Source organism: Gavialis gangeticus, unplaced genomic scaffold (genome assembly GCF_001723915.1).
Source record: "Gavialis gangeticus isolate Ggan-Ray unplaced genomic scaffold, GavGan_comp1, whole genome shotgun sequence".
NCBI classification, from domain to species: domain Eukaryota; kingdom Metazoa; phylum Chordata; order Crocodylia; family Gavialidae; genus Gavialis; species Gavialis gangeticus.
The window spans coordinates 21000333-21026022 of NW_017729000.1; positions in this window are offsets into that span (position 1 = coordinate 21000333).

Consider the following 25690-nt stretch of genomic DNA (forward strand, 5'->3'; position numbering starts at 1 on the left):
ACAATTCAAAAAGGATGTGGAGAAGCTTGAGAGAGTTCAGAGAAGAGCCACATGCATGATCAGAGGTCAAGAAAACAGACCTTACGACAACAGACTGAGAGCCATGGGGTTCTTTAGCCTGGAAAAGCGCAGGCTCAGGGGTGATCTGATGGCCACCTATAAGTTTATCAGAGGTGACCACCAGTTTCTGGGGGAACGTTTATTCACCAGAGTGCACCAAGGGATGACGAGGTTGAACAGTTATAAATGACTGCAAGATCATTTCAGGCTGGACATAAGGAAGAATTTCTTTACTGTCCGAGCCCCCAAGGTCTGGAACAGCCTGTCACCAGAGCTGGTTCAAGCACCCACATTGAATGCCTTCAAGAGAAATTTGGATGCTTATCTTGCTGGGATCCTATGACCCCACCTGACTTCCTGCCCCTCAGGCAGGGGGCTGGACTCGATCCTCCGAGGTCTCTTCCAGCCCTAATGTCTATGAAATCTATGAAGCAGCCCAGCTGGGCTACTTCACTACCCCCCGTGCTAGATCATGCAGGGACGGGAAAGCAGCCCAGCTGGACTGTCTCTGCATTCCTGCACAGTAGATCACAGAGGGTGGGAAACCAGCCCAGCTGGAATGCCTCTCCATCACAGGTGCTAGATTACGGCAGGGTGGGGAAGCATCCCAACTGGGCTGCTTCTCCATCCCGTGTGCTAGATTCTGCAGGGGCGGGAAAGCAGCCCAGCTGCGCTGCCTCTCCATCCCCCATGCTAGATCTGCTTCCCCTCCCCCCCACCCCCCTGTGATCTAGTGTGGGGGATGGAGGTTGGGAGTAAATATTCCCCGCCCCCCATGTTCTAGAAGCAGGGATGGAGAGGCATTCACTTTTGGAATCACTGCAGTGACCACAGTTTTATGGATATACCCAAACAAGCTTTAAACTAGCTAGTTTGAATAAAGATAGGTAACTGGCAGCAGCAGCAAGTCAGCTCAGCCAAGCTAAACACCATAGCATTCACCTGGCTTTTCAGGAGTGTTTTGCAGCCTGCACTGCCAGCAGAAATCAAGGTAACTAGTTTAAGCTGGCTTAGATATATTGCTATATCCTAACAAAGAAGATTCATTGATCTGAAAGGCTTTCTGAAGCAAAACTGTCAGCAGCAATAGGAAGTACAAATCTCCAGATCAGACATAGCTGTATTTGATGTGCTTGGAGTTGTAAACCAATAAAATGCACAGCAGTGTTTCTGTTTTATTCTTTTGACTAGTCAAATACTTTACACTGCAGTAACTTTGAAAATACAGTTAGAATGCGCAAGGAAGAAAGGTACCTGTTTGACTAGATCTGCTCTACAAATGTCTGTGTATGTGTGAGAGAGATTTTACCACATTTTACAATGCACCACATTAACAGGCATTCGTATCAAGTTTCCATTTAGTTAATACGTTTTTTAATTACAGCAAATCCAAGACTGCTATACTGATCATCACTGACTTTAATGGACTAGAATCTACAGTAATTCCTTGCTTTCCTTTAACCCTTGTCTGTTACCTGTATACTAGTGGTAATATTTTATTCTTGCAATACTACCAGTTTCTTTTTTAAAAGCCCCACATGGCAGGATTTTCCAGCAAGTGATCCTTTTAAAATGCATCTTATGGTAGCATTTTGATTATCTTCACATATATAGTTCAACAGTTTCAGAGACTCAGTTCGTCTACTATCAGATTTACAGTGTGCTATTAGGTCTGATCAAATGGGTCTAAATTTGTTTTTTCTCTAAATAAATCTCAGTGTCATTTAGAGAGACTGGAAAATTAACTCAATGCAGCAGTTCCGTGCTCAGTAGCAAGAAGCCAAAAGCAAAGATGTTTTAAATTAACAAATCCATTGAAAGAGACTTCTTCAAGGATTTATTTCCCATGGAAAAAAAACTTGTTTCTATGAAGAGAGAGGCTCCAAAAATAGATTGTGTCATAGAGCAATGAGCTAATTCTATACATTCCCTGTTCTTCTCCATAGTAGAATGCAGTGCACAGAAATGATTTGCTTGCTGTGGTCAGCCAAGCAGAATGGATATATTTTAACATTCTGACTAGGTACAGAAATTACCCATAAACTGGTTCCTACAAGCTGAAATTAGCACCCAAGAAGGATGACTGGAGACGATTTGGGTTAGAATACAAGGGGAACATAGTGAAGGGGATACAATAGTAGGAGCCTACTACAGACCTCCAAACCAGGAACAAGTGCTTGACCAAGAATTCACCAGGGAACTGGTCGAGGCTGCATGCTTTCAGTGCATGGTCACCATGCGGAATCTTCAACTACCCGGCCAAATCCAATTGGTCACAAAGCTTCCTTACATTCGTGGATGAGCTTTACCTGTCTCAAGAAGTTTATGGGCTGACAAGAGGCAAAGCGCCACTGGACCTAGTACTGGCCAAAGGGGATGATCTAATCAGTGACCTAAGAATTGAAGGGAAGCTGGGTGACAGTGACCACAAGTTGATCATTTTCACTATCCATCGCAAAGCTGGCAAGTCAGCCAGCCAGCAATGCAGTAGCCCTTGATTTTAGGAAAGCTGACCTTCATAAGCTCAGGAGGCTTGTTCTGGAGGCCCTGAGAAGCCATGATTTCACAGGGAGGGGAGTTCAGGATGAGTGGTTCCTCCTTAAGGAAGCAATCCTAGAAGCACAAGGGGAATCCATCCCAACCCATAGGAAAGGTGGTAAAGGTGCTCAGCAACCCCCTTGGCTCAGCAGGAAACTCATGGGTCTCCTATGTCTAAAAAGAGAGGCGTACAAAGGATAGAAGACAGGAAACACCACTAAGGAGGAGTATTTTGCATTGGTCCACATCTGCAAGGAGCGAACTAGAAAAGCCAAGGCTGCAGCTGAATTCAAACTGGCTACACAAATCAAAGACAATAAAAAGTCCTTCTTCAGATATGTGGGGAGTCGAAAGAAAAACAAGGGCAACGTTGGACCCCTGTTAAAACAGCTGGAGTAGCTGACTACCTACACGCAGGAAAAAGCCAATCTGCTTAATGATTACTTTGCATTGGTTCTTCACCAGCCCAAAGGGATCACCCTGCCTAACTTGTTGTGGGATGACCAGGATGAGGATGAATATATGTCCACCATTGACAAGGATCTTGTGAGGGAGCATCTTGAGAGGCTGGACCCCCATAAATCAACTGGTCTGGATAGGTTGCACCCAAGAATGCTAAAGGAACTGGCAGATGTCATAGCATGGCCACTGGTGAGGATGTTCAAGAAATCATAGTGCTCAGGTGAAGTACCTGAAGATTGGAAGAGAGTCAGTGTGGTGCCCATCTTTAAGAAAAGGGAGGAAAGATTATCTAGGAAACTACAGGCCAGTCAGTTTGGCCTCAATCCCTGGGAAGATTTTGGAAAAAAAGATCAAAGCAACCATTTTTGAGAGGCTAACAGAAGGTAACATTCTGAGGGATAGCCAGTACAGGTTTATTGGGGGTAGGTCTTGCTTGACCAATCTCATTTCCTTCTATGAGGAGGTGACGTATCCCCTGCACAAAGGGGAAGAGGTTGATATCATATATTTGGACTTTAAAAATGACTTTGACCTGGTGTCCCATGATGTCCTCATTGAAAAATTGGGCAACTGCAACCTCGACTACCCCATAGTACAATGGCTGGGGAACTGGCTCTGAGGATGGACCCAGAGAGTGGTAGTTAATGGAATTAAATCAACACGGCACTCGGTGACTAGTGGCATCCCTCAAGTCTCTGTTCTTGGATCTGTACTCTTTAATGTCTTCATAAATGATCTGGACACTAGCAGATCTAGTAGATCTGTCAAAAGCAGACTGGCAAAGTTTGCAGATGACACTAAACTTTGGGGAAGAGTGTCCACACTTGAGGATAGGCTGGTCATCCAGGTCAACCTCGGTAGACTTGCAAGGGGGGCGGATGAAAATCTAATGCATTCAACAGAGAGAAATACAAGGTGCTCCACCTTGGGAATAAAAACCTGTATCACACTTATGGGCTCATGCAATCCTACACTCACTAGCATTATGACCAAAACAGACTTGGGGGTCATGACTGACAAGATGTATATGAGCCACCAAGGTGATACTGCAGCTGACAATGAGAATAAAACTCTGGCTTGCATCTACCGATGCATCTCGAGCAAGACACAGGATGTCGTCCTCCAGCTGTACTCATCCTTGGTGAGGCTGCAGCTGGTGTACTGCATCCAATTCTGGGCTCCACAATTTAGGAAGGATGTGGAGAAGCTTGAAGGAGTCCAAAGGAAAGCCACGCACATGATCAGAGAACACAAGAACAGGATTTATGAAGAGAGGCTGTGAGCTATGGGACTCTTCAGCCTGGAGAAGCACAGGCTCAGGGGTGACATGGTGGCAGCCTATCAGCACATGGATGTGCATCAGGATCTGGGGGAACACCTGTTCACCAGAGCACCCCACGGGATGACAAGGTCCAACTGTCAGAAACTCTTGCAAGACTGTTTGAGGTTGGACAGAAGGAAAAACTGTCTGAGCCCCCAAGGTCTGGAACAGATTTCCCCCAGAAGTGGTGCAAGCACCTACTCTGGACATTTACAAGAAACATTTGGATGCTTATCTTGCTAGGATCCTTTGACCCTAGCTGACTTCCCGCCCCTTGGGCAGGTGGCTGGACCCAATGATCTTATGAGGTCCCTTCCAGCCCTAATGTCTATGAAATCTATGAATAGGTGATCGTAAACTGGTTCAAATCTGTAACACAACAATAGTTCAATGCACATAAACTGCTTTCAAAATGGACGAAACTGGTTTAATGTAAACCTGGATGGATGTAGTATCAGACCAGACTGATTTAGGTTAAACCAGTTTCAGGAACTTCTGTCCCAGATCCCCTCCAGACTCAAGTTAACTCACAGTCCCCCAGTATCCCAGGATTTTTTGTACCTCCTCCACAAACTCCCATTCTCACAGGGTGGAAGGGCTAGTCTTGGCCCAAGATGTCTGCTCCAGCAGAGCAGGGATGCTCTAGCACTCTCCAGCTTCTGGCCTGAGCCACTACAGGCATGTGGTTGCATTTCTGGAATCAAAAATGAATTTGTGTTCACTTGCTTATCAGTTCAATCTACACCACTTAGACTAAACTGTGACGATTGAATCAATTCAGTCTCGGGCTTTTTGACTGCCTGTATTTAGCCTCTAAGAATAAGAGCATAGGTACAGCAGACCACTAAGAAGAGCTGCAGCGATATGAAGATAATCTAGATTAGCCATTTATTTATCTAATTATGCTGTAATTTAGCAGATATAAGTAATATGAAGGTTCAGTTGGCAGGTGAAGTTTTACTGCTGGTAAATGGACAATGTTAATGCTGCACATCATGCAGTAAATAAAATGAGTGTTCCATCCCTGGGCTGCCGTCTTTGTTGTGATACAGCTAGGGAAAAAGATGATTAAGATCTAACTAATGAAAAACATAATGGATTTTGCCCACAGTCAAACAAAAATGAGAACCACATCTTTTAATTACTTTAATTCTAACCTAAATGTATAATTACTTTAATCATAGCCCACCCCTATCACCAAACCAACTGTTAGCTATCTTCAGCCTATCCAAAAGTGACTCAGTTATGGTTACTCAGATGAGCATTCAAGATGGGTCAAAATGATGAGCAAGTATAATGGTTTATTCTGACTACATAATGAATGCCTGCTGAACCCTGAACTCCTGCTGAATCCACTTAAAGCTGAAGACACTCAGCATGTCATAGAAATTCCCAAGAAATAGGAAGCAGCCCTAAATACCTAAACAGACAGAGTAATAAGGAAGTATTCAGGACCGAATGACTGCTATTTTGGGTGCTATCTGAACTGGATCCACCGAGGAGGTTCATCTCCAGATTATATTCTGACACACACACCAAAATTAGGGAACTGTTCAAATTTGAGACTGCACTTCCAGTAAATCCTGACTTAAACTCATTTAATTCTTAAGAATGCCCAGGTTTTGCTTTCACTACAAATGTAATTTTACTAAAGTTACTAGGTTTCAAGCAATCTTCACCCTGAAAACTTTTACTGAGTGAGATAATACAATTATATTATTGTTCGTATTATTATTTTTATTTGCTTTTCTGTGTCACGTAGGAACTCTGATAATACGAATAATAGTAAAGATATAATGACAAAGGTCATCTCCAGCCCAGTGACCCATATGACTAGAATTGTTAAGGCCCACTAATTTCTGTAGCTAGTGGCAACACAAGGGAATGATATGGCTAGCATCATATTTTGCCACCTTTGATTTCCCAATCTAAATGTCCACTTTTCCATTTATAGATTGTTTAACTAGGTGCAGCCTTTAACATAAGTCCAAAGTACAGTTTGGACTCACACCTCTAGGGCTGAAGGAAAATGTCTTAATTATTCTTCTACCATGCCCCTTATTTATAACAGTCAAAGAGTGAAGAAATGATGAGACGGAAGCAAGAAAATAAAGGGATGTTTTCAGCTGAAATCTGTAATAACATATGCAAAAGAAATCCTTTATGCCTGATCCAGGCAACTTTCAGAGAAAAGGGCTTTTCAGTATTTTTAGCATTCACTATGTTTTGTTATAGAGGAAAAAACAGATGTTTCACTGAACATCAGAGAAAGATGTTCTCACAACTATGCACAAATCCTATATATATGTACAAAGGGAGGTTTGTGAATTTGTGAATATTAAGAAGTTTCTCTTGGACCTAGGGAAGTGGTGGGATAATAATACCACTTATAGATAACAGATTATCCAAATATGTTATTTCCTTTACAGTTAAGCACAACTTTTCTTAGTTCCCTCTCAGCCAATGTCAATCCTCAGTTAACCAAGGGAGGAGACTGTTGAGCAATATGGGGTTTTTTGTCCTCTCTCACCTGTTACCTCTGCAGCATTCCTTGACTTGTGTAGGAAGTACTCTATTTTGGGCAATCAAAAGTTAACCATAATCTTCCATATTAGAAGCCATTTTACTACCACACAGCCATTTGTCTAGCCATATTCCTTTAAGAATAAAGACTGAAAAGTAGGTAAGCAACTATACTGAAAATTAATAAAATGAAAAAGGCAAATAGAGGAGCACTGAGCAGTTTGGGACAAACATGCTGAAAAGCTCTTAGTAATGCATACCAGTTGCGATAATGTACTGGGACAGTCTTACTATATAGCAATTCTGTTTACTAACTGAGTATGTGCTATTTAGCATTATTCTGAATGATCAGAAGTACATAAAATAGACTAAAAGCCTTTTGAAAGTTAAGTTAGTCCCTCATCTCCAGTTAATAATGAAGGAAATAGCCCAAATTAGGCAGCAAACAGTAAGACACCCCAGTGTCCAACTCATAGTATGTCTGTGTACTAATGCACTTGTTGGCAAAGTGACAGAATCAAACTGAGAGAAACTAGAAGTTTGGATGTGAAGGAGGCTGCCCTTGATGGACAAACATTCCACGACTGCTGGAATCCAAAAGAAGAGCCAAAAGAAAGAGTATTGCAAAATGCTAGAAATAAATAAAACATGAAAGACAAAAATGACAAATCTAATTCCCTCACCTCCAAATCTCTTGGTCTTTACCCTGCAGAATGAGGCACTGGTTTATTCAACAAGTTTATAAAATTCTATAGATGTATCTAGTAAAGTAATTAAAACTACATCAGCAGTTGAGAGAACCAGGCATCTGGCCTAATGTACAGGGCCTGATTTAATCTCAGCCTATGAAAACTCTAAAAAGATGGGGCTTAACCTACACTCTGAACGTCAACTCTTCCACACCTCCACTTTGCCCTGCCTCCACCTTTCTGCCCCTGATGTGCCCATTACATTGAGGGTAACTGATACAACATTTCTTATATAACATCTATATGAATTACCAACCAATTGATTTGGAAACAGTGTTTAATCTATGCAGATGACCTGTTCGTAACAACTCAAAACACTAGCTTTGACCATGCTGAAAAGTCCTTAAATACAGCACTAACTGGCCTAACCTCATACTTCCTGAAAACTAATTATGTGCCAACCCAACAAAAACACAAGTGTATGCCTTTGTCCACAGGGTACTGGATAGGGGCCATATCCCCACTGACCTTCATAGAATCATAGAAGTCGGGTCAGAAGGGACCTTGTAGATCTTCAAGTCCGACCCCCCGCCTGGGCAGGAGAAAAACTGGGCTCAAATGACTCAGCCAGGTAGGCATCAAGCCTCTTCTTAAAGACCCCCAGGGTAGGAGCCAGCACCACTTCCCTTGGAAGTTGGTTCCAGATCCTAGCCACCCTGACCGTGAAGTAGTTCTTACGGATGTCTAATTTAAACCTCCTCTTCAACAACTGGTGGCCGTTAGGGGAAACAAGGTCTCTCCCAAACCCTTCTGGTCCTTGCACCTGGTGGGTCTGGGCCATGAGGGAAAAACCTTGTTATCATCACAGAATCAGACAGCAATAGTCTCCTGGTTCTCTCCTGTCACGCCTTGATGTAAGGTATTAGGAAGTGTTCTCTTGCTGAGAGTTCACTTTGAGGGCACCAACCAGTCCTGGGGCTCCAACCTCCTCTTACACCGCAGCCAAACACCAACCAGATGTTATGATATCACAGGAAATATCAGTCATTAACAGATGTTCTATTGCCTCACTGTTCTTCTCTTTTCTTCAGCCCTTGATCTCCTTAAGCGCTACCTCTGGATGAAGAGATCAGTGTGGACCCAGAATAGCAAAAAGGGAACTGCAACTACCACAACACAGCACGGCCTAGGTACATATTTCACACTCCCAAAGTCCCAGAATGCTATGCGCTGTTTTCTTTTTTTCTCCCCCCCTCCCCACACACAGGTACAGGTTCCTTTCCCCTTGGGCTCTGGAACAATCCTTATCGGGACACAGCCTGTGGGTAAAAACAACTTAAATCAGAGGAAAAAACAAAAAACCCCCCCAAACCTTGCCACGGATAGGCAGTGTCTTTGCCTCACCACAGTTCAATGTCACTTATATAGCTTGGGGTTCTTCCCCCTTACCTGATAGGGCTCAAAACCAATCCATCGACCCTTTCTATATGATACAATAGTAACTCAAATGCAAAGATGAGCCAAGAAAAAAACACTTTTTATCACGCTGAGTGGCTTGTGGCAGCTCTGTCAGTCCCAGTACTCCAGTATCCACAGTTAAGAAATGCTGCAGCATATATCTCCAGTAGTTAGAGCTTCTCTGAGACTGAAATCTGGTCCTTTTCCCACCCCCAGGGTTCACACAGCTAGGGTTCAGGCTGAGGTAGCAGAACTTGCCTGTTTCCCCAGTCCATCGTCTCTCTCATCTGGTGCAGGTCCCTCCATCAGAAATAGGGCATCGAATATGGGGAACACCAATTCAGAAGGACCAGCAACTGATAAAATGTCATTCCAGCAGCTGCGGTGATCTCTGCAACAGTATTGTTTCCTGTTGGTCTGGTAAGTTTCCCCGGTTTTTGTTCTTCTCTGGAGAGGCAGAGGAAACCTCTTCACAGCCTTCCATCTGAAAAACCATGAGGCCAACTCCAGCTCAACATTACATGGTCCGCTATCCCACTATCCAAATCCAGTTTACAATGGAGTCACCCTTGACCAAACCCTCTCATACAAAGAGCACATCATAAAGACTAAAAGCAAAGGTGAGCACTCATAAGACCATTCTATACAAGCTTACCAACTTGAAATAGGGAGATAGCCCCTCAGCCATCCAAACCACTGCCCTGGCTCTCAGCTTCGTCTTTGCCAAGTATGCATACCCTGTATGTGAGACATCTGAACATGCTGAGTGCCTTGACTCCATTCTGAATAATAGCTGCCAATGCATCACAGGATGTCTGAAGCCTACCAGCCTAAACGGTATTACCTGCTGGTTGGCATTGCTCTGCCTGACATCAGAAGAGCAGTGGCCAGCAGGATAGAATGAATGAGACAAACTGAATATATGAGACTCTCGCTGCATGACCATCCTGCAACACACAAATGTCTGTGGGAGTTTCCTCACCAGCACCCAATGAGACTTGACTACAGATGTGGAACAGGAGGCTGAAGAAAATACCTGACAGTGAAAAAATTGACATTCTAGTGGCCAAGTTCTTACTACTAGTTGCTGATGGCATGATCCACTAGGTAGCAATATCTCAACCACCTATGTACCAGAGTTAGATGCTCCAAGGAACTAATGAAGAAATGGGGCTATGCCATTGGTTTAACCACCTGCAACTGTGGCACAGAGCCTTGGATTATGCAACACCTGCTACAATGCCCGCTGCTTGAAGGCATATGTACAATGAAAGATCTAGCAAAGGACAATAAACAAGCACAAGCATGTATAAGAAAACGGTCAAATATGGTGTTGAGACGTGAGAAGAAGAAGACGCTGAAACAAATGAGAAACTCCTCTATACCAGGAGAATTTTCTAGTGGCCACTTATGGACATATTCAAGCCCTCTGTACTACTTGAATAGTGCCAAATGGATAAGTCTCCTCAAATATTCTGATTCTGTGTTTAAGACCCCTTCTATTCATTACATTGTACTGTACCCGTGTTACATAATTTGCTTGCAAAGGATGTTGGAAGAAGATAGCAGTAGGAGAAGCAGAACCCCTTTATATCCAATATTTTAAAGGAACACTGAAAAGGCTGAAGCAAAAAAGATGTAGCTTGGGGTCCAAATTTTCCAGTTTGAAAATCTGTTGCCTCCATGCCATTAGTGGTGCTATTAAATACAGCACATGGATCAACTTCATAATTTTAACTCCAAGGCATTTTTAAAAATAAACATCTGAATTTGTTGAGACACCATACATAGAATATACTTACAGCATGTCCATGAGCAAGTGCTAGACATACAAATGACTAAATTTATTGTCATTTAGTCATAACAAAATACAGCCCCCAGGTAAGCAAAGCAAATAATTGGCTACTTTTATTGTCTGCAAATGATGCCTCTATCTCCAACAAATGTCTTTGCTTTGTGACCTCCAGTAAGCAAGGTGCACCCATTGCCAGAAACCTTTCCTAAGCAAGGTCTTAAGATTGACATCATCTGAATAATTCTAAGGCCAGCACTTTATGTCTAGCAATTCAAAATACAGTTCAACTTTCACACAGACAAGGTTCATATGCATGTGAAATTAGTGTGCCTGCATAAACTCTGGCACAATTCATTCTAGAGTTTATTGCTCCCAGGTGCAGTGTTTACATCTGCACCTAGAACCACAGCACATTGAGCTGGGGCAGTGCATCCCCAACTGGCAGGGTTAATGCACCTTGGCTCAATGTGCTGTGGAGGGGCTGGCTGGGGCATGAGAGTGCTGCAGTGCAGGGTTAGCTGGCAGGCAGCTCTGCACTACAGTACCCTCATGCCCCAGCCAGCCCAAGTCACCAACTATGCATGCATTAAGGTGGAGTAAATAACTCTGCCAGAGGATAGTACTTGCGTCAGGCAGTACCATCCTGCGGTAGAGTTAATTAGTTTACTCCAGCCTAATGGGGTGCACATGTAGATGGTGATGCTTTACTGTGAAGCTAATTAGGCAGTTCTGCAGGAAGCATCTTGTGTAGATGCCCCCACAGACACCACATATTTCTTTTCCAGTTTTCTCAGGCTTGCTCCTATATATATATTTCTGGATCATAAGATAGAAGGATGATGACTATGTTATCCATATGGTTATTCACACATTCCCCAAAATGAATCAACTGTAGGCTGTGACATATTGCCTGACAAAATGAAGGGAATGCCAAGGAAGATCTCTTCTATAAAACTTATTGTGATGTCATGTATAATGTTGTATATGCAATGGAAACATTTCCTCATGGCACTTGGAAGGGGAAGATAAAATTACTCATTTCATGTTTTATTTTTAAACTGTTTCTTCCTGTTTCTTTAATTTTTATAGACTGTTAAGGAATCCTTTGGGGCCATATTATTTCTTCAGATGCATATAACTTCTATTAGCATAATTAGTAGCTTCTTGAATTGGGATATACAACTGTGCACCTCATTTGCTTATATAACTCTCTTGATCTCTTGCACAAATTAGATGCCTATGCTAATCACTAGTCATGATATGTTTTGTGATCAAGATTTTGTGATTTGTGAGTGCAGTTCCAGTTTGTTCAAAGGAAACTGGGGCAAACAGTTTTAAATACACTATGAATATGAAACTGCCAAGCTAATTCCTTACAAAAGAAATGGGCTTTGTGATTGAAAACAGAATTGGGAGAGGTAGTTAGCCATATTAGGGAGGAGAATAAGAATATTGTTCTGGCATACATGGATGAAATCAGGAAGGCCAAAGGCTCAATTGGCATTGTAGCTAGCAAGGGATGTGAAGGTTAGCAAGAAGGGTTTCTACAAGTATGTCAGCAACAAAAGGAAGGTCAGGGAAAGTGTGGGTCCCTTACTGAATGGGGGCAACCTAGTGACAGACGATGAGCAAAAGGCTGAAGTACTCAATGCCTTTTTTATCTTGGTTTTGAGAGGCAAAGTCAGCTCCCAGACTAGTGCACCAGATAGCACAGGCTGCAAGTTGAGCAGCCATCAGTGGTAAAAGAACAGGTTAGGGTCTATTTAGAAAAGCTGAACATTTACAAGTCCATAGGGCCATATGCAGTGCATCCAAGGGTGCTGAGGGAGTTGGCTGATGTGATTGCAAAGCCACTGGCCATTATCTTTCAAAGCTTGTGGTGACTGGGGGAGGTCCCAGACAACTGGAAAAGGACAACTATAGTGTCCATCTTTAAGAAAGAGAAGGAGGATCCAGGGAACTAGAGACCAGTCAGCCTCACCTCAGTCCCTGGAAAAATCATGGAGCAGATCCTTGAAGCACTTAGAGGAGGAGAAGGTGGTGGTTAGAAACAGTCACCATGGATTCACCAAGGACAAGCCGTGCCTGACCAACTTCATTGTAGGGCCATGTGAAACGGCAACATTTAGATTTGACTTCCATTTTGCCGTTTTGGAGGGACAGTATTTCATTTCATCATTTTGTTTAGTTTCAAAGCACTGCTCCGTTTCATTGAAACTATTCCACTGTTTCGATGTGTTTTGACATTTTGTCCTTAGGTGATAATGGAGAATCATGAAAATGCCTATAACTTGGTCATTTCTTGCCTGATTTAGATGAAATTGCAGGGATGGTAGCCCCTTCTGAGGGCATGAAGCCTACCAAGTTTCAAGGAGATAGGTGCAGGGGTTTCTGGGAAACTGCACTTCAAGATGCTGAGAGCAAAACTCGTATCACTTGCTGGCAGCAGCAGATCTGGGGGCCTGTGCCCTGAGGAGGGCTGTGGGGCTGTGCTGGACTCCTCATGGGAGTGTGGGTCCCCAAATCTGAGCACGGGATGACAGGAGGCTGCTGCTGCTGCCTGGGACCAGCGCTGTGTGCAGCCTGTGCCCAGTGCTGGGAAGACTGCTGCTGCTGCTGGCCCCAGGCAATAGCAGCCACCTTCTGTCATCCCATGTGCAGATCTGTTGGCCTGTACCCCTGGAAGGAGTCCAGCAGGACTGGGAGGGCAGGTTGAGCTCTGTGGAGCTGGCAGAGCCACTCAGAGCACAGCCCTGTCTCTCCCAACCTCCACCCACCCAACTGAACTCCGAGTGGCTCCACCAGCCTCGTAGAGCTCAGCTCAGTGGCAGGAAATCCAGTGGCAGAGGTGCTTGATGTGCAGCCCTAGCGAGCACAGCCCAGTGACAGAAGGCTCCACAGCCCCATAAAGCTGAGCCTGGAGGTGGGAGGTGGGGGAGAGCCACTGGCCAGGGTTGCACTCAGAGCGGCTCTGCCACTGGCTCTCCTGCCACTGGACTGAGCTTCATGGGGCTGACGGAGCTGCTCAGAGCACAGCCCCAGCTCTCCCTCACCTCCTGCCACCAGGATGCTTCAAAATTTGAAATGTTTCAAAACTTTCAAAATGTTTTGAGTACCCTCATTTCATTTTGAAGGTGTTTTGAAGCCTATTTCATTTTGATTTTGCTGTTTCAAGCTCAAAATGTGTCAAAACAGCTTCGAAACAAAACACCTGTTGAAATTTCACACAGCCCTACCCAATTGCCTTCCATGATGAAATAACTGGCTTTGTGGATGCAGGGAAAGCAGTGGATGTGATATACATTGACTTTAGTAAGGTTTTTGATACCGTCTCCTACAGCATTCTTGCAAGCAAGCTGAGGAAGTATGGGTTGGATGAATAGACTGTAAGGTGGACAGAGAGCAGGATGGATCGTTAGGCTCAACAGGGAGTAATAAACATCAAGTGGAGTGCCTCAGGGGTTGGTCCTGGGGCCAGTTTTGTTCAATAACTTCATTAATTATCTGGATGATGGGATGGAATACACTCTAAGCAAGTTTGCAGATAACTCCAAGATGGGGGGAGTAGTAGATATGCTGAAGGGTAGGGCTAGGATTTAGAGTGACCTAGACAAATTGGAGGATTGGGCCAAAACAAATCTCATGAGGTTCAACAAGGACAAGTGCAAAGTCCTACAATAGGATGGAATAATTCTATGCGCTGCTACAGGCTTGGGACCAACTGGCTAAGCAGGAGCTTTTCAGGAAAGGACCTGGTGGTTACAGTGGACAATAAGATGGATGAGTCATCAGTGTGCCCAGGTTGCCAAGAAGGCTAACAGCATGTTGGGATGCAGTAATAGGAACATTGCCAGCAGATTGAAGAAAGTAATTATTCTGTTCTATTCATCACTAGTGAGGCCACATCTGGAGCACTGTGTCCAGTTTTGGGCTCTCCACTACAGAAAGGATGTGGACAAGTTGGAGAGAGTCCAGCAGAGAGCAACAAAGATGGTTAGGGGGCTGAGGCATGTGACTTATGAGGAGAGGCTGAAGGAGCTGGACTTATTTAGTCTGCAGAAGAGAAGAGAGGCGATTCATAGCAGCCTTTAACTACCTGAAGGGGGTTTCAAAGAGCATGGAGCTGGACTGTTCTAGGTGGTGGCAGATGACAGAACAAGAAGCAATGGTCTCAAGTTGCAGCAAAGGGGTTATTAGGAAAAACTCTCTCACTAGGAGGGTGATGAAGCCCTGGAACAGGAGGTGGAATCTCCATCCTTGGAAGTTTTTAAGGTCTGGATTGACAGTGCCCTGGCTGGAATGATCTAGTTGGGCATGGTCCTGCTTTGAACAGGGTGTTGGACTAAATGACCTCCTGACATCCCTTCCAATCCCAATTTATTTTATAATTCTATGTTAGACTGAACTCAGGCAGAAGGCAGAGTGGATTTAGTTAGTCTATAGTCTGATTTAGTTTGCCTATAGGGTGTAAATCTACCCTGCCTTCTACCTGAAATATGGCTTGTCGTTCACCTTAAATATATAAATAACTGTTTCTATTAACAGTGATCAGCTATGAAAATATTTTTTTCCAGTTTGAATCAAAGATTAATTATTTTATGACGACACTACAGACTAATCAGTAAACAGATTTGCTTTAAAAGGTTGATTCATAAGACCATAAACCACTTTGGGATGTGATTGCATCAGCAAAGCATGTACATGTTGGATTGTTCTGGAAAAGGATATTTAATTGGTGTATGGAAGGGTACCAGAAAATCAAGTCTCACGTATGTATGGGCTACATCAATTATTATTAATTTATTTTTGGTGTTGTAATAGTGCATAAGAGCTCTAATCATGCCAAATGTCAAACTGAACTACACATTGCAAAAGGATACTTAGAGCATATTGCCAGGTTCTTAGTTGGGGTACGTCCTAGTTCAACTTTTACTATAAGTATACACAGTTGATGGATCTTTTATATAAAATATTTACCGTAGATTTGTATGCAAGAACAAACTCTGGACACCTCCAAGTTAAAGGTACCATTACAAGAGCACACCCTTTTAGTCTAGGTAATGTTTATTGTATGATGATAGAATTTACAATATAAGCAGTATTATAAGGATTTTTGATACTTTTTTTTCCTTTTTGTGTGCTTCATCAGAGGATCAGATTTTTTTCTTCAACCATGAGACTTATTGCAGAAGCTGTTGCTGATACATGACCACCTCCTGAACACATCACTAATACCAGGATTACCAATGGATGAGACATAAAAAGGTTAATATAATGACTTGCATCCTTTTGCTCAGTGCACCCCAATATCTACAACAATTGCTCTACACCCTTCACATCTAACAATATAATCAAGCCTTAAGCCTTTTTTGGCTGAGGGCTGCAGAATAAACTTAGGTGACTTTCCAGCTTGCAAATCTTCACTGTCAAGTCTCATTGCATATATCTTTGAATCACGTTCACTACTTTGATGGTAATATGGATTTTTTCCCTATGGTGAAAGTTCACTTAGTGAGTCATTTTGTTCTCCTACGTAAAATAACTTCTTCTTCTTTTTTATAAATGCATAGCTGATTAAATCACAAGTAATTGCTCCTCAAGAACAGTATTTTAAATCTCTTAGACTTTCTGTCTTTCAAATCAAACTGTTCAGTGAATCATTAGGCATTTCAGTGGTTTGAAAAAATACCTATTTCCTCCATGTCTGTTAAAGTTACTTTTGCTATTACTTATGAGATCCTCAAGAGAATTAATGTTGCTAAATCTCTCAGTGTGGCAAATATTAGTGATTAAGTATGACACAATCAAAATGCAGCCGACTTTGCTACTTGTTAATGCAATGCACCAAGAATCCAGGATCCTTGGATTCTGTTTGGAAGACAGACCCTGTTTGCTGACTGTGAGAAAGCCATGTTACTGCTTCATGCTTTCTTTTACTCATCTGCAGAAATGGGAATAACAATATACTGTAGCATCAGTCAGAAGTAGGACAGTTTATTTCCTTTTAGGGATATGCCTGCAAAATTCACTGAGTAAATGGCCACTTAGCAGGTGACAATTACTGCTAAGGGAATAACTTATGCAAGTGCTATTTCATTAAAAGGTAAACATGGTATGATTAAAAGGGACACTATTATTATTTATCTGCACTCTGGGTGATTTTTACTTTAAAATATTTCTCATTCAATAGATTCCTCTTTCTTGAATTTTCTCTCTGCTTTGCTCATTTCAGCTGAAGAAAGCCTTTATGGAGCGAAGTTTTAATTGTTGTAAATCAACACTTACTTTTAAAGGAAGAGACTCTCAGCTAAAGTAAATTGGTGTGGCTTCATTTTAGAGTTAATGGAGTTAGCCCAAGAGTGCTAAACATTTAGAGCTTGATCTAAAGCCCACTGAATCTGGTGTAATCATTTCAGTAAACTTCAACTGGCTTTCAGTCAGATCCTTTTATAGTGCAGTTCCAGGTGCTAGAGAAGGATAGATGATCCTTTTCTCATGAAGGAAATGAAGCAGAAAATCATCATGCAACAAGCTTTGGAGGAGGAAATGTCCATGATTCATGGTTTTGTAAGTGCAGTGATATGATCTGGCATTTGAATTATTTTTAAAATAAAATGACCTTCTAGTAGTAAAAATAGATACCTCAACACATCCGTGCCATGCTTACTCCCACCAAGCAGCACTTGATTCAATGACTAGTCTCATTGATTTAAAGGGAATGCATGAGAAGTGAGGTAGACTCAACTTGAATAAGGATAGCAGAAGCTGGCTTTAAATCAATAAAATAGTTGTGAGGGATGCTCAATCACGTGTGAAGTACAGAGTTAATGTAAGGGATGCTCTGGTTGGTGTGTTTTTCATGTCTCTTTCTGCACCCAGTCCAGAGGATGACAGTCTTTTACAGCTATCTGCTTGAGTGGCTGGTTCTTCAACTCAGACTGTACAGACTTATGATTCTAGCTGTTGATGTTTCCAATTCAGTCTCAGGTGTCAGACAAGCTGGGAGGCATTACATTAACATACAGGATATAAGATTTGCCATAGAAGAACAGAGCAAAAATTCTTTGGTCAAGAGTCTAATTTCCAGTATTGACCAATGTTGAATAATTCGTAAGGAGTATGACCTCCATTGGAAATCTATTGGAGAGAGTGGTCAGTTTATGCCCTGAAGTAAGAGATGGATTAATTGATTTATCCAATATCAAGGAAGGAGTTAGGAGTAGGGTTGCTTCCAGATTAAAGGAAGGTAAGAAAGCATAGATCTCAAAGGAAAGAAATAGGGTTAACAAATATCTTTGCCTTATTGACTGTATTGGTTTTTTTCCCTTTATGGTTTTGGGGGCCTTGATACCTTTTATATTCTCTTTTCTTAAATAGCTCATTTTTTCTTTTTTGTTTCTCCATTTCATTTCCTTAGTGTCTAAAATTTAATTCTCCCCTTTGTGCACTTCCCATCTTGCAGTCACTCCACCCACTTACCTCCCTCAGTAAAGAGCAAGATAGCTGTGCTTTGCCATGCATGCAAATAGATGTCTTTTTAACTGCGTTGGCTTTTTAACTGCATCATCTAAATTAGAGGAGTATAATTTAGCCAGAGATTTTCAAAGGTGTCTAAGTGAGTTAGGCACACAAGTGCTATTGGCTTTTATTTAGAAATAGGTACCTTACCCCCTATTTCTCCAGGGCTAGTGACTGTTTCAGATTGTTTTACTCAAGCCTATCTATAGAACAGGTGATGCATAAATCTGTATTTCTCCTGTAGATTTCCAAAAGCAGGTGAGGAACTAAAGGTGATATAATTTGTGAATCATTTACTAATTGATCATGAAAAAATATTTAAATTATTTATTTGACCTTTCATAGAGTCACTTGGTTTCATGGTAAAATGCATTTGGTCATTCCAGTAATGGCAAATTCTTTAGAAAGCTATGGTGTCTGGATTTATATAGCCTATATTTATTCTACGATATTCTTATTGCATCTTTCTTAATTTGATGGACACTGATGAAAAATTAAGTAAAAATCTCCTTGACTTCTAGCTAAATTACTAATTATGAAACTGAAAAACATCTTTATTCAAACTTCTCCTAAAATATAATGTTGGACTCCGTTATATTGCATGGTTTCAATTACATTGTATTTATTAGAGGCATTCCTAACATTCCTAAGTGTTGCAAAGTTATCCAGAGAAGAAAATGGCTTATTAATAGCTACAGTATTTTTAGGGACAGTGGAAGAACAATAAAGTTACCACTGCTATTTCTGATCTCCTTAGGGCTGATTTTCTCTCCTCTAACTGAAGTACATGGCATTCAGTCCAGCATGTGGGGATACTACCTTTCCCCAGATGCCAGACAAAAGGTTCTAACAGATCTGTCAAGGAATCAGAGACACCTTGCTATCACAAATGCCAAACGTTTTCTTAATTGGCATTCACTTTTTGTCTTTCTGCTTTTCTGCCATGTAGGAAATCTAACAGAGTTGCTCACTAAGGAAAAAAGGAAAAATTGCTATTGCTTTAGAGAAACGAAATGTAGTGCAGAAGCTGCCTATTTGTTTAGTCTGCAGTTTCCTCTGTATTTTCTCTTTCCCCCTTCAGTGTAAAGCTAGAAAATACCTACTGATTATAAAGCGCGTCATTTGGAAAAATATGAGATCCAAAGGACTGCAAGGCTCAGGAAAATGTGCCCTTATTGCAAAGAAGGCTAACAGCATACTAGGCTGCATTAGTTAGGAGTGTTACCAGCAAAATGTGGTTATTCCCCTCTACTCAGCACTGGTGAGGCCACATCTGGACTACTGTGTTCAGTTCCCACCCCCCACTAAGGAAAGGATTAGATAAATTTGAGACAGTTTGGTGGAGGGCAACAAAAATGGTTCAGGGCCTAGGGGTCATGACTTGTGAGGAGAGGCTGAGGGAACTGGGCTTATTTAGTCTGAAGAAGAGAAGACTGAGAGGGGATTTAATAGCAGCCTTCAACTACCTGAAGAGGGGTTCCAAAAAGGATGGAGCTACTGTTCTCAGTGGTGGCAGATGACAGAACAAGGAGCAATGGTCTCAAGTTGCAGCAAGGGAAGTTTAGGTTAGATATTAGGAAATGTTCTCACACTCCGAGTGTAGTAAAGCACTGGAACAGGTTACCTAGACAGGTGGTGGAATCTCCATTCTTGGAGGTTTTTAAGACCCAGCTAGATAAAGCCTTGGCAGGGATGATCTAGTTGGGGGTGGTCCTGCTTGGTCCTGCTTTGAGGTCCCTTCCAACCCTAATTTTCTATGATTCTAAGTGGATATACAGTGACTGGTTTGGAATCAGAGAGGTCAGAAACAGACCATACTCATTAGTAACTGTTGATCATTTTGTGGTCACTGTACATAATGAGTGGGCGGGCAGTGTTTGATCATTCCCTAGTGTACAGGTGGTGTTTTGGACTTCTGGTAATGCTTGGCACACTGGTTGACAGCCTTAAGAAAGAAGTCAAATACTGAGTAGGCCATATGGACTGAACTCTCACTGCTTTAAATGGGTCTTCCAAACCAGAATACAGAAATCTTGTGCAGCAATGGGTATTGACAGGTTAGTTAGACTTTACCCATCCTGGGGGTATACCTAGTGCCTTTAACTAATGCTAAATAGTACCTTTAACTAATGCTAAATTCATGAAAAAACTTCAATTTAAAAAGACAGAAGGAACCCTTGTCACATGCATTTGTTGTTTCCTAGTAACTGTAAGAAACTGGGCTCTACAATTAGAAACTCTCAGGACCATTGTGGCTTTTGTACAGCTAATAGTCATGTTAACAGTCACTTTTTAATCATATCACTTATGTGCTTTGACTTAATTTAGTGCCAGTGAGAATCTTCTTCCATAACAGACATCAATGAGATGTGCCTGCTGCTGTCATACAATCAAGTTTCTCCAATTACTGGCCAAAATCCACATCTCAGTTCAGCAAAAATGCAAACTTGACTAATTAATTGTGTTGCGTCAAATTAATGTAATTTAACTTAGGCGGCTGCTGATGCTAATCAGCGTTTTGAGCTAGGAATAGCTATGAGGAGTGGTTCACTTTTAGTATGGAACAAAATGTTTAGACATTTTAAGAGGAGATTCTATTGTAGCTTCCAAATTTGAAACCAAAATATTATTCTTATAATGAATAAGGTGCAATTAAACAAAGGTGGAAATGGAAGCATTTATCTATGCAACTGCCTCCTTTAACAACTAAATCTGGTAGTTAGATGCATATTCTAAACACAGGGTGAAATTCCACCCTCGCTGAACATATGGGAGCTTTACCATTGACTTCAGGGGAGCCAGAATTCACCAGCTGGCTTTTCTACCTGCAGATCATGGCACCTACAATTGCTACGTGAACCAAATTGTGAGGCTGTTTTAAAATGGGTGACCCTAATTCCTTTCCGTCTAGAGTCACTGATCAAAAACATACACGTGCCACATTACACATATAAACACAAGGTGCTTCTTAGGGGAATAGCGATATCATTTCTAACATACCATGCAGCACTCCTGGTGCCAAGATGTTCTGTTGTATGGGTACGTCAGGGTTTTATCTCATGGTTTCATTTGTCTTCTAAATTGTCTTTAATCTTTCAGGCTTGCACTGATGACAGAGTCTCATATCAGACTTAGCTGTACTGTCTCTCCAGAGTCATCCCTGGCTGGTTTTTCAGTAGCAACACAAAATGTCTTTGCCTAAACAGGCAAATTTAAACTGGCTTAAGCTTCAGCATCCTCTCTGTTCCTGCAATTCCTTTACCCTCCTGCCTCCCCTCACCCCTATTCCCTCTGGCGCAGCTGACCCAGAGGTGCAGATAGTGCCTGTACGACAGCCCAGGTGGCTCCATCCAGTTTTGGCAGGTGTGCAGCCATGGGGTCGCAGGTCTGAGGGACTGGATGCTGTCACAAGTGGCAGCAGGTCTCAGCCAAATGGGAATCCCCACTGCCAGATTGTTGCAGAGGGTAGAGCATGCAGGGACCAGTCTAGGTCAGGGCTGCTGCAGCAGTCCAGCTGGCACAAGGGGCTAATGTCCCCAGTCCTGAGGGCAAGTAGCCCTGAGCTGCTCACCAGGGCTGGCCCCAGCCTCCAGCTCCCCCAGACTGAAGATATGGAAGGAGCTGGGCAGGGTCAGTTTGCCCAAAGCAGCACAAATTGCCCCACACCAAAGTGCACATTCAGGCATGTGCAGTGAGGCAAAAATCTCTGGCACAACTTGTGCTGCTGCAAGCATACATGTCTGCTTGTGCAGATGTGCCCACAAATTAAATGCTTAGTTTCCAAAGAGCACATCCAACACGCAGACATGTACACTTGCAGCAGCTCAAATAGCAGTGGCACAAATTTGTGCTGGAGATATGTGCCTCAGCACATGTGCCTGAACATGCACTTTGGTGTGGGGCAAATTGTGCCTCTTGAGACACACCGAGCCTGCCCAGCTCCTCTTAGATCTTCATCCAGGGGGAGCTAAAGGCTGTACTGGCCCCAGCAGTATAAAAGGCAGCCCTGGCAAGCAGCTTCTGAGGCCCATCCAGTTGGTAGTTAGGGACAGTAGCCCCTTGTGCTAACTGGAGTGCTGAAGCAGCTGTAACCTCAAGTGGCCCCTGCACCCTCTACCCACTGCAGCAATCTGCAGCACCGGATTTCCTAGTATCAAACTTAGGGTCCACACTGAATTTTTTAAACTCCTAGCGTGCCTCTTGCAGCATTTCAACCTGTTTTTAGAGACTGCAATAGGCGCATGCTCACTTGTCTAGATGCGGCCTTTCTGTTCTTCCTCACGTTGACGTAAATTGGGAGGGACTCCACTTTACTGGATTCCGTGGAATCATGTTGGTTTAGCTAAAAATGAGTCTGAGATAAAGCTGAGGCCTGATATCTTTTAAAAGAACTTCTGAAGCTTTCAAACTTAAATCAAGAGTCGACTGCCCTGTCACACGCAGAGAGATTTATCCTCAGTCTAAGAAATAACAGGAGGAGAGTAATGACCTTCCTTTATCCTAGCTGCAACCAAGGCATTTCTTGTCTGACTCCATCACAGCTATAACCTTCTTTCTGTGACAACCAGAGGCAGAGGAGGAACTATCCAGGCTAGTGATGAATGGCTTCAGCATCCAGAAAAATCAATACCTAGAAAACAAAAAAGAACAGTAACTTTCTAGTTTGGTGGGAATGCTTTCAAGAATTTACTTTTCTGCAGCCCTCACCTTCTTTCATTATTGAAAATTTAGCAGTGAACTTGCAGAAGAGGGAAGAAAGTCCAACTCCATACCCTGCAATTACCATTTGGTAGGGGGGGATGGCTCCTGTGTGGGTGAGAGCAGCTCAGCAGTTACACATTTCCTGTTTGTTCTGGGATAAATAGAGTGATAAAGTAGAAAATTCTGCTGGTATTAGCTGTTCTTTCTTAATGCTCAGTAGGGAAACTGAAATCTACCTGTAGAAGCCAATAATACATGGCATGCCTGCTTAATTGGGACCTGGGAACTGCTTTAGGGCAGTACATTTCGTTGACACCAAGTGATGGATAAAGGGATAAGGAATTCGCAATTTAATGATTTCCTTGGTTGGGGGGAGGGGGGAGGCAGCCTTGCCTCATGTAGCATTCAGACCGGTCATTGTAAGCATGCATAAATTGCTGCTCTGTCATTAACTTCCCCTTACACAGCCCTTTTTGTACTTCATATTATTTCCTGCACTATGTTTTGACTGCTAAACTGAACCCTCATTCACTGTTGTTTTGTTTGTTACTTTGCACTATATGCTGATATATAAAGCAATTCATGCAAGAATTATGATGAGCTTCTAGCACAAGGCATTTATGAGAAACTGATTGGAACAATCGCTTAACAGGCACATGTCTGTTTTCACTAGCCTGTGAATGTGGGAGCATCACTATTTTACAACATTCATTTTATGGAGTTGCTTATAAATGACCAGCCCTATTTATTTTACATTCTGTTATTTTACTTCCTTAAAGAGCAGTTGGCCCTATGTGAAAAAATCCACTCTCGCAGAATCTATTTTAGATGGGTCACGTACTTACTCAGTTTATCTAGGATTTCTGTGGGGGTTATGCGTAAAGTAAAAGCTGGATCCCTTAGCTCATTTTTCCCCAGGTTTCCATTTGTTATGACTTTGACATGCAAATTGTATCTTCCATTTTTTTTGTTTTTTCTTAAAGGCTCTTCTGCTCTTGCTGAAAAACTACCCTTACCCTTTCCCCTGTCTTTTCAAAGTGCTGCTGCTGAAAAGTCAAGTTACTCTTTCCTTCTAAGCCACTCTCCTATTCGTTCTTTGAAAATTTGATCATTTGCTAGCTCTTATTTTTTTTCTGTAACAAGGTTGAGACTTTCATGCTCATTTATTAGATTTACCCTGCTCCAGTCTACATTTTCCTTAATCTCTTCCTCCTCTTTCCTTTTCTTTTTCCAATGTCATTTCCTCAAGTTATCTCCCTATCTCCATTCAAGCACCTCTACAGATTTATTCTATGCAGCATTTGAGTAATGTTTCACTATTTTCAGTACCAAGACCTTGACCTAGGAAAGCACTCAAAAACATTTCAGTGCAGTGCCAGGGTAAGGAAGTTTGGCACCCAGGGCAAAGCCCGCAGCAGCAGCCTGCTCTCACCCCACGCACAGATGTGGGGGGCAGCTGCCTACCCATGCCTGCCTGGGAGTGCATGCAGTGGCAGGAGCCACACCGCTCCCCCCACAACTAGCCGCTCGCGGCTCCGTCCCATACCCCACCTGGGCTGGGCAGTGCCTGTTGGCACCCCTTTCCTCCAGTGCCCAGGGCGGTCACCCTGCTCACCCCTCTCACTCCCTGCTTGCTACAGCACTGCTTCAGTGGGACTAGTGATGTGCTTAAAGTTATACACATGCTTTCCTGGATTGGTGTCCCTGGGTCATTCTTTATCCATATTTCCTGTTTCTCATCTGTACTGTATATAAATCATAAGCAGGATAGATACACTATAGTCTCCTATGTTTTACACAGTAAATAATCATCATCATTATCCTTGGAGTGTCACAACACAAGCTGTGCTTCTGAAATTAATGGGATGTCATAAGCAGAGAATTATTCAAATTAGACAGTGAATAAAAAGAAGTAGCAGATGAATTCTGAAGCAATATGGATTCACATTTTGGGGGTTTTGTTTGTTTTTTTTAACTATGTCAATTTGAACCTATAGGAAAGCACAAAAGCCCACAGAAATATAGGGACATGAAAGTAAAGCTATTACGAAGGGCACAGACAGCAGTGACAATTTTTGCCCAAACTGGCTACAGAAAGCGGTCTATAGCAGTGACCAAACACAAGTGCATGGCTGCAGGCTGTTTCAAAAATGGCCAGTTGAGTGAAAATCTGGACCCTCATTGCAGATGAAGAAGTTTCAAAACTGAGCACTTTCGGCATAACTTGTGGCTGCACTGCCTCCCAGCCAGTCACTGTTTTCAGAATGGGAGTGGGGAAAGCAAGCAGAGGGGGTTCAATCTGGGTTTTTTCACCCCCTGCTGGAGAGTGGGGTGGGTGTACTGGACTCTCCCTCGGGGGGGGGGGGGGCGGGCTCCAGCAGCTGGCAGCTAGATTCCCCTCTCTCTTGAAACAAAAGCGAACTTCTGTTTGGTCAGGGGGGTGGTTGTGACTCGGAACACTTCCTGCAAAGTGTTCAGTTATGGCCGAACCCGCCCTTTTGTCTGTGCCCCTAAAGAAGACCAGCGTGTGTCGACAGAACAGGGGCATCAATTTAGGGCCCTTTAAACCCATGTCATGCACGCACCCCACACTTACTCTCTGGTGGTGGGGAGGGCAAGCTGCCA